The sequence below is a fragment of the Rattus norvegicus genome, chromosome 14, assembly GCF_036323735.1.
Source record: "Rattus norvegicus strain BN/NHsdMcwi chromosome 14, GRCr8, whole genome shotgun sequence".
NCBI classification, from domain to species: Eukaryota; Metazoa; Chordata; class Mammalia; order Rodentia; family Muridae; genus Rattus; species Rattus norvegicus.
The window spans coordinates 98,795,310-98,805,207 of NC_086032.1; the positions used below are offsets into that span (position 1 = coordinate 98,795,310).

At 49.1% G+C, this 9,898-nt stretch overlaps 1 long non-coding RNA gene across 2 annotated transcripts; it reads left to right on the forward strand.

The window, feature by feature from the left end:
- The first annotated feature begins 864 nt into the window (after positions 1-864).
- LOC134481872 (uncharacterized) lies at positions 865-7,317 on the forward strand. Of its 2 annotated transcripts, none has more exons than XR_010057746.1 (2): positions 865-4,350; positions 5,890-7,317. It is a non-coding gene; the product is annotated as an uncharacterized LOC134481872 (long non-coding RNA). The 2 variants fall into 2 exon arrangements; XR_010057747.1 differs by having other exon boundaries at positions 6,017-7,317.
- Positions 7,318-9,898: the final 2,581 nt, after the last annotated feature.

The window sequence follows — 9,898 nt, forward strand, 5'->3', positions numbered from 1 at the left end:
TTTCTATGGACAATGGTTGACCTCAGGCTTTAAAGGTCTTTTTGCTATTGAGGTCATTTGACTTGCTGCGGTCACCCAACTGGCCAATGGCCTACTCCCTTCCTCTGTCCATCCCTAGGACATTTATGACTGATCAGCTTACCTTGGACACTGGATCACAAGGCCAAGTATGAGTGAAGCATGAATGGGGTATGAGTGGAGTGGTATATGTGGTGTGAGTGGAGTATGAATGGGGTATGAATGTGGTGTGAACAGAGTGTGAATGGGGTATGCATGGTGTGAGTGGAGTGTGAATGCAGTGTGAATGAGGTGTGAGCAGAGGGTGAATGGGGTGTGCGTGGTGTGAGTGGAGTGTGAATGCAGTGTGAATGAGGTGTGAGCAGAGGGTGAATGGGGTGTGTGTGGTGTGTATGTGGTGTGAGTGAGTGAGGTGTGAATGATGTGTGAGCAGAATGTGAGCGGGGTGCGAGTGGGTGTGAATGCGGTGTGAATGAGGTGTGAACAGAGTATGAGTGGGGTATGTATGCAGTGCGAGTGGGTAGGGTGTGAGTGATGTGTGAGCAGAATGTGAGTGGGGTGTGAGTGGGGTGTGTATGCGGTGTGAGTGAGTGGGGTGTGAATGCGGTGTGAGTGAGGTGTGAACAGAGTGTGAGTGCAGTGTGAGTGGGGTGTGTATGTGGTATAAGTGAGTGTGTGAGCAGAGTGTGAATGGGGTGTGAGTGGGGTGTGAGAGGGGAAGCCCATCAGTCTGTGTTAGCACAGGGTCTTATTCCTGTTTCTTTCACCTTCTGTACCTTGAGAGAGGCCAAGACCGAGCATGTGGCTAGCCGTGGGCACTCGGGTCTGCCCTGAGCCTTCCCTGGCTTTTCCCTCAGCACTGAGTCCCTGTATGCACTTATGTGATCAGAAGGAAAGGTGCAGAAAGCTGCCTGTCCACTGCTCACAGTGGCTATGTGGGACGGAGCTGGGCAGAGGAAGACAGTTCTTTAGTCCTGATTTATGTCTGCTCTGCTTGGCATGTTTCAATCAGCATAGGTTACTCACAACTCTAAAAGTTCAATAAAATTAAAAAGGGAGCTGCAAGAAGAGGCATATGATGTCATGCGCATGGAATCCAAAACGTTTCTAACATCCCGTAGCCTCCCATGGGGTTCATGCAGCAACTCACTATACTGCCGTGGCAGCCCTACCCTCTGTGGCTAGTAACTCCTGACTTTCTCAGAGGGCTACACAGCAGCTGGGAAGAGCCGATGCGGTCAGAAGGGCTGAGGTCACGAGTGGTGGTCTCAACTAAAATGGTGACATTTTGTTTCATGAAGGAGGAAGAAGAGGAGGAGGAGAAAGAGGAGAACTAAAGTCCTAAAGGTCAACATGATGAAAGATGAAAGTTCACTGGAACTGGTGACCTACGCTTGAGGGACTGCAGTCCTTCACGTACCTCTCCTTGTCCTAGAAGTCTTCCCTAGAAGTTATATATACATATACATTATATACATAAAGCTACTTAACTACAGTAAAGGGGGAAGAATTTTTCTTCCCTGATGTATAAGACATCATCTAGTAACCCCTACATACAGACATAAGGAAGAAGGACTGAGGGACGGGAAAGGGAGAGGGAGAGAAAGTACCAAAGTATGCTTAGACCGCTGGTCTCTTTTCTTCTGGTTTTCTTTATTTCCCCACAGGGTCTTGTTCAGAAATAAGCACAGGAAACAAACATTAAAGTCTTCTTAGTGGATGGATGGATGTACGGATGGATGGATGGGTGGATGGATGGGTGGATGGATGGGTGGATGGATGGGTGGATGGATGGATGGATCGATCAATCAACAAGCAGACAGATGGACAGACAACTTGAATGAACTAATCGTTGCCGGCTCTCAGCACAGGTAGGCGCCTGTCTTCTCCAGGAAGCTCATGGAGACTGCCCTTGACGTTTTGGGATTCCCTTATGGATATATAACCAAATCCTGAAGTCAGGCTACTGAGCACCAGCCAGTCCGAGTCTAAGTACCTCCAGGTGAGACGAGTGGTTAGAACAGGTTAGCTCCTGCCAATGTCACCTGTGCCCTGCTGAATGTTCCCAGTTTCCTGCCCTGTTCTAAGTTCAGACCTGTAGCTGTGCTGAGATGACCCAGACCCAGTGCTGGGCGAGAGTCGTAGCTAAGAGGACCCAACAAGGAGGAGGAAGCCACCAAGGAGATCCTTGCTTAGTCTCTGCCACCAACCAGTGTTGGGACCTCGGTGAAGGAAATCATCTGGGCTGTGGCTTCCACTCTGTAAAACAATGGGCTGCGTGTGCTCGCTGCTGCTGTGTAGATGTAGCTCCAGTGAGGGGAGAGCCTATGTCACAGCTTGGTGCCACACTGGCTATAGCTTCAGGGAATTGCCAAAGTGTCAGGGAGTGGTAAGCACATGAGAGCCAATTGGCACCATAGCCAGCCAAACAGCAGCAGTGCAGCCAAGGACAAGCCAGCTCCATCAACGTGGTCGGGATGCTAAAGTCACCATGGCTGGGCTTCTGCTGGGTGTGAACCACATTTCTTTATGTAAGGCTTGTTACAGCAACATCTTTTCTCGGGTGAGTGATGCCAGGCCCCTGACCACATGGCATTTATGGCCAGTTTTTGTCGAGTTTAAGCTTGAAGTAGAAGCAGGAAGAGTACTCAGCAGCCTTGACACCGCCTGACTCTCCAACTTCATGTTCAGGGAGTAGCTGGAGTTGTCAAAGGTCCTTCCCCACCCCCACATGACAAGAGCCTGTAGGGAGGGTTCTATGCTCAAAGCCATAGGAAGCTGAATGTAGCTTGGCCTGAGAAGCTTAGCTACAGGTCCACACGCCTTTCAGCTGCAGACCTCAACTTGGATTCTGAGCTCTGTCCTCCTCCGTGAGCCACACAGCCCCATCACTGGAAGGAAGGCTGCTGACTTTGCTCTTGGGAATATCAGATGAGAAGGCATGTGTTACAGTTTCAGCCCTGAGTTGAGCACTTCATTAGTGTCCAGTGAACGGACATCTCTTCTCACAATCAAACCCAGCTGTCTTAGTTAGGGTTTAACTGCTGTGAACAGACACCGTGACCAAGGCAACTCTTATAAGGCTGGCATACAGGTTCAGGGGTTCAGTCCATTATCATCAAGGCAGGAACATGGTAGCATCCAGGCAGGCCTGGTGCAGGAGTTGAGTTCTACATCTTTACCAGAAGGAAGCCAGGAACAGACTGAGCATCCTCAGGCAGCTAGGAGGAGGGTCTCCAAGCCCACCCTACAGTGACACACTTCCTCCCAGAAGGCCACACCTCCTAATAGTGCCACTCCCTGGGCCTAGCATTTGCAAACCATCACATCAGCCTTCAGTACTTAACTGAGGGCTTGATGCTAGCACAGGGCTCGGGGGTGGGCCTGTTGCAAAGGGTCCTAGACAGGGAGGGAATAAAGAAGCCTAATGCTTCTTACAATCTTGTCATCACTTAATCTCACAGGTCCCTGGCAGAAGCATGAGTATCATTGTATCAGCTGCCTGTGGCCTCTGCTCAAAGGCGTCTGGAAGGTCCTGCTCAGGCAGGTCTCCAGCCTGCTGCTCAGACATCCCCTGCTGAGAAGACCTCCATTGTCAGCATGGTGCTCTCGGGGACTTGATCTATTTATTTGTTTGCTTATTAATGTATTTATTTATCTTTTTTTTTTTTTTTTTTTTTGTGAGACAAGGTTTCTCTGTGTAGAACTGTCCTAGAACTGTAGACCAAGTTGGCTTCAAACTCAGGGATCCACCTGCCTCTGCTTCCCAAGTGCTGGGCACACACCACACAGCGATTTACTTCCTAAGACAGCCCTCTTCGAAATTACAATCCTCTCACCTCCACCTCTCAAGAAGACGATTCCATGGCTGTCCAGAGAGTCATGGGGGTAGGGGAAGCAGTGGGAAGAGGTGAGGCTACAGAGATATGGAAACCCGGTCCTGAAGGGTCCTTGCAGGCCTGCTCCAGAGTCAGACTTTGCTCCTGGGACAGTGGGACACCAAAGAGCAGTTCTGGATAGGGCACCACAGCCTGACACTCACTCCCTTGGGCCGGGTGTGGGGAATGAACATTGCTTTAGATGTTAAGGCTGCTGGGCTCCAGGGGCAAGGGCTTATTGTGTAAGCAGACATGGGAGGTGGAATAGTTCAAACAACACTATTGGAGGCTGGGTCTTGCTGGTCATGCACCGCCTCCTCTCCAGTAGCAGTAGATCCTAGAGGGGAAGTGAAACAAGACAGCTGGGAGCTAAGAGACCTCAGGCAACTCGTGAGAACAGACTCTTGGGAGGCAGCTTTAATGAGAGGAAAAAAGGCTACTTAAACCTTTTGGGGTGAGTAGGGGCTATGGGATTAGGGTACATCCTTGACCAGGACTAGGGTGTTGGGGATACCTCATTAGCATAATTAATTCCAGGTGCTGCTAGATGTGACCTTATAAGGGGAGAGAAAGTTTAACCTAGCTACTAGGCTCAGGTGACTTGGGGGATGGGAGGGAGCTACAGTCCCAGCCTTTCTGAACACACTCTCTGAAGTAAATGTTATGCATCTTCTTTGCCTGATTCCACTTCCCGCCTCTACTGCACTTTGAAGCACAAGCTACTATTCTTCCTCTAAGAATCTGTCTGCCTTCACACACACACACACACACACACACACACACACCACGTGTTCTAAAGTCTTTACTGGATGAAAAAATACACTGAAGAAAAAGGCCGGGTTGGGGATTTAGCTTAGTGGTAGAGCGCTTGCCTACCAAGTGCAAGGCCCTGGGTTCGGTCCCCAGCTCTGAAAAAAAAAGAAAGAAAGAAAGAAAGAAAGAAAGAAAGGAAGGAAGGAAGGAAGGAAGGAAGAAAGGAAGAAAGAAAGAAAGAAAGAAAGAAAGAAAGAAAGAAAGAAAGAAAGAAAGAAAGAGGCCGTGCTCCTCATGATACTGTGGGGCCCCGACACTGACGCTGGAGAATTCCTGTCATAGGTAGTTGCCCACTTCTAGAATCTAGAGACTATGGTGAGGTTGACACCAAAGGGACAGGACACTGGACACCCGGATACCTATCCCTGGCACCCTAGGCATAACTCATACACTCTCTGTGCACTGACAACAGAAACCTAGCTCTCCACCTTGGCTCTCCCCTGCGCTGTGCTCGCTCAACCCTGGCTTTCCCCTATGAGCACCTGTGTTGTCTAGGGCACACCTGGGTTTTCACAGACCCTGGATTCAGTTGCAAATAACAGGAGTCTGAAAATAATTGGCTTAACCAAATTAGCCCAATGGGTTTTCAATTTCCCAGGTGGTCAGACCTGGTGTGGAAGCCTCTTGAGTTCCTGTGGGGGCTGCTCTGTCTATATTTCTGCTCCCCACCCCAAGCACATGCCACAAGGCACATGTTCTCTTGTTCTCGAGACGGTCAACGTACCCTCTGGTGTTTTGTCCTCAGTCTCGGGAAGATGGGAGGGCATGGCACGGCAAATAGAAGCCAGGGCCAAAAGAGCTTCCTCAGAAACCTTTTTATGTGACTTTAATTCACTCTGACAGCAAGAGAGCCAGTGCTTCTGTGAGAGCAAGCAAAACCAGACTTCCGTTAGTCAGCGTGACACAAGTTCCTGAACAGGAGTGGCTCGGTCAGTGGCGCCCTCTGCAAGGCTGATTGACTGATTAGGGGTTCAGTGACTGTGAAAGGCTGGGTAGTGCAGGCCTAGAGCCAGATTATCTCAGGACAGCAGAAGCCCTCTTCATTACCTCTCTCTATACCGCATTTATATCTTTGTGACCATTTGGTAAATCCCTTATATCTACAAACAGAACTGTAGGTTTAGATTTTTCAAAACCTACTTTTAATAAGGGTTCTTAAGTGCTTTAACCTCCCTTCTAGCCCACCACCCACCATAGGGAGTGGAAGAGAAAGGTTAATAGGATACAGGGAGAGTGGACTTGTTTAAAAACATTCCTCGGAGCAAATCCAGTCTGCATTGTCAGGATATCAGCGGTTCGGTTCACAGGAATCAGCCACGGCACCTCGATCCAACGGAAGCTGTGAGGCTCTACTGTTCAGAAGTTCACCGAGGCGATTTTGATCTCCAACTGTCAGGACGCCAGCAGTCCAGTTCAGTAGTGTCCGGATAACAAACACCAATCAGCAGCGGTGGCACAGCCTAGCAGAAACAGCCAGGCCTCCACCGAATCCACACAAGTCAGCAGGGGCTCCTAGGACCAGCAGGGACGTCAGGAGAAGTTCTCTGCTCTACCTCTCTCGAAGAAGTGAAGACCAGCGAAGACACCAGACCAATGAAGCGTTGCAAAGCTAGCCGTGCAAGCCCACCGCCACTGTCTGTTCAGTCCCACTTATATGCCCTCCAAACATCACGTGTCCTCTCTCGGGTCTTGCCTCAACAAAACACATGAGTCTGTATGAGCCAAAACATCCAGAAACTTACACTTCACTCTGCCAATCGGCCCAAGTCTAAGGAAGTGGCAAGAAGCCACCAGAAGTTTTTTGGTGCATTTTTCTCTCTATGGAGTCACAACAAACAAACAACAGTACAGCATCCCAACGCCATCCAATGCCGCCCACAGTCTGTTGGGTTATGTTTGTATTCCTTCAAAACATGCGTCTTTTCATGTGTCTGCTTTAGCAAGATATCCTTTCACCCGTGTGTCCAGCAAAGTACCAGTTGACACAACTGACTTTCCAAAGAAACCAAAAGTTTCCACTTCACAGAGCACTAATTTCCAGTCAACAAAAAAAGCTAGAGATGCTGTCAGCCAGCTGGCATCTGAGGCCTGGGGCAGAGAATTCCCATGTTCCCCTAATCTACCTACCTGACCAACACATTTTGAAAATGCCTCCACGTATGGCCTCCTTAGTTCTGTTACTATTAAAAGTTCACAAAACTGATTCTTACAAGTAAAGTGTGACCTCTCAGAAATGTGGGTTATGAAAATGGGAACATAGCTTTCTGGGATGTAAGGTTCTTGCCACAATTATATTACTTAAAAACTCCAAAGCATCCAGGCAATGGTGGTTCACTCCTTTGTTCCCAGCACTTGGGAGACAAAGACAGGTATAGTGTGAGTTTGAGGATAGCCTGGCCTACAGAGCAAGTTCCAGAACAGCCAAGGTTATATGGACTATAAGCCCTGTCTTGGGAAAAAAAAACACATACTCTCACACACACAGTCTCTCTCTCTTTCTCTCTCTCTCTCTCTCTCTCTCTCTCTCTCTCTCTCTCTCTCTCTCACACACACACACACACACACACACACACACACACACACACACACACACACACAGACACACAGAGGTGGGGGGGAGAGGGGGAGAGGGGGAGAGGGAGAGGGAGAGGGAGAGGGAGAGGGAACTCCAGAGCAGTGAAATAACTAAGGGCCCCATGCTGGTGCCACCAGGGGTGTAGAGAAAAGCACAACCACTCCTGGAAAAACGTTTACTGTGGCTTTTCCTTTTACAGAGGTGTCTATAATAAACCATAGGCAAGGTCTTGCTATGTAGCCCAGGCTAGCCTCTGACTTGCAATCCTCCCATCTCCACCACCTGAAACTAGTTCCCAGGGCTAAAATGCATGAGTCTTCTACAGTGCTGAGTACTGTGCTAGCAATAATTATACACCAGTTCCACAATAATCTTAGGATTAGAAGAAATATATCAAAGAAAGAAAAACCTAAGCAAACATTTACAATAGCATTGGCACCGACCTATTTTTAAAGGATTCCTGTAAAGCCAGTTCCCAGGAACCCCCTGCCCATTGAGGCCATGGCTCAGGGGTTTGAGTCTGGGGCCAATTCCCTTGTGTAACCTGGCATTTCGCAAACAGCAGTAGCCTCTACAAGTCTCTTGCCGTGTGAGAGAAATAATAAGTAGACGGACGCTAAGAGGTTGTTTTTTTCCCCCAGTGGAGACACTGCCAAATCTGAGTGTGAGAAAGCTTTCAGGAGGGGTGGGACTCACACACTGCAAAGTAAAACAGGAGGAAAGGAACAGAGCCTGGTCACAGTGTCTGTGGATTTGCAGAAGTCCTGGAAATCGATGTGTGCTAAGGAAAGGAAGCCTGAGCTGCCTGGCTTTCCTGTGCCTCAGTTCCCCTGCCTTTCAAATGACAGCCCTACCGCCTTCTACACAGGGTGACTGAGATGCTACGGTTTGCTGAGCTCCCCGAAAATGTTTTGAAAAAGCATTTTGTCGACGTAAGATATGGTGTGAAAGTTAGCGTTGTCTGGTAGCCTATGAGAAATCAGAGAGGCTTGGGCAAACTGAGCTTATTTTTTTTTTAAAAGATTTATTTATTTTATGTATGTGGGTACACTGTCACTATATTTAGACACACCAGAAGAGGGCATTGGATCCCATTACAGATGGTTTATGAGCCACCATGTGGTTGCTGGGAATTGAACTCAGGACCTCTGGAAGAGCAGTCAGTGCTCTTAACCGCTGAGCCATCTCTCCAGCCCCCAAACTGAGCTTATTAAAAACATTGTCTCACCCGTGAAGAGGGGCACGATAAGCTTTCATCTTGTCTCTGTGTTCTGAAAAAAAAATCAGCATTTGTCTTGTTACCCAACTATATAAACCCAGGCCTCCCTGGAGACCCCTTTTCCTATTTGTCCCCCACTCATTCCCCCCTCCCCCGAAACTGTGTGTTTTAAAAGTCCACCGTCTATCTGGAGAGGGAGGCCAGGATGAATTGTGTTTGGTTTTAAGGTCAGAATGGAGATAGGCCTACCTAGGTCCTCTGCAGAACTACCTTTACAGAACAGGACCCTCTGGTCCCAGTTAACCCTTGACCCGGGCATCCTGCTCCCCTGAAGATAGGCCTGTGCCAGCCTGCTGAATGGCAGTTGTAGGGGAGCGAAACCCCTGTGGCCTTTATGCCCTGGAGTTCCACTTCTCAGGGTAGGATCTTTCCTCACTCTGTTCCCAAAGCAGCTGCTTCTGCCGTCCCTGCTCTGAAGTGGAGCCTTGTCCTCATTCCAGACCAGGGTCTGGCTGGCTTGTTGTCCTATGGAAGCAGGCACAGTTGGGAGCTCTGTATAAAGGGTTCTACACTGGATACAACTGACTTCAGTTGTCATCTGTCACGGGCTGCCCTCTGACTTGAGGGACATTTGCAACATCCTTGGCCTCTACCCACTAGGTGTCAGTTGGTCCCCTCCCCATGTTGTGACATCCCCTAATGTCCTTAGACATTGCCAACAGTATCACTAGTTGAGGGTAACTAGGGTAAAGCTCCACCCAGGAGATCCTGCTGTCCTGGCTGTCTCTTCACCAGCCGCCACGGAAACACCTTCCTTCCAGGCTCAGAGATTGGCTGGCTATCTGCTCTGTGGGATAGTTGTTGACATTTTGGCCTCTAAATCCCGTTCTGGGCTTGGGATGACTTAGCCATCATGAGTGGGAGGCAAAGCGGAGCGCCATAAGCGCCAATTCTGAGCACAGTCTCTCAGCCTCACAGCAGTAGGTGGCCAAAGGAATGCACCTGCATCCGACTTCAAACTTCCATAGAATCAACTTTGCCACCTCTGAGAAGAGGGTGGGGGCGTGACTGGACGGCAGAGCATACTGCCCCCAGTGGCTGTGTGTGGCTCTGCACCTAAGGCAGCTACTCATTTTGTCCTCCACAACGGCGACTGAGCATGCTCTCAATGGCGCTCATTGCAGACTGCTAAGGACTTTTCTTTCCTTTTTTTTTTTTTTTTTTAGATAGGAGTCTCATGTAACACACACTAGCCTCCTAAAGAGCTAACTAGGCATGACCTTGAACTTCTGACCCTATATGCTGGGATTATGAATGCGTGTCACCATGCCACACACATTTTCTTTTTCCATTCCCACTCTATGAGGGTTTGATCCCCTGGACAAGCCCTCTCTT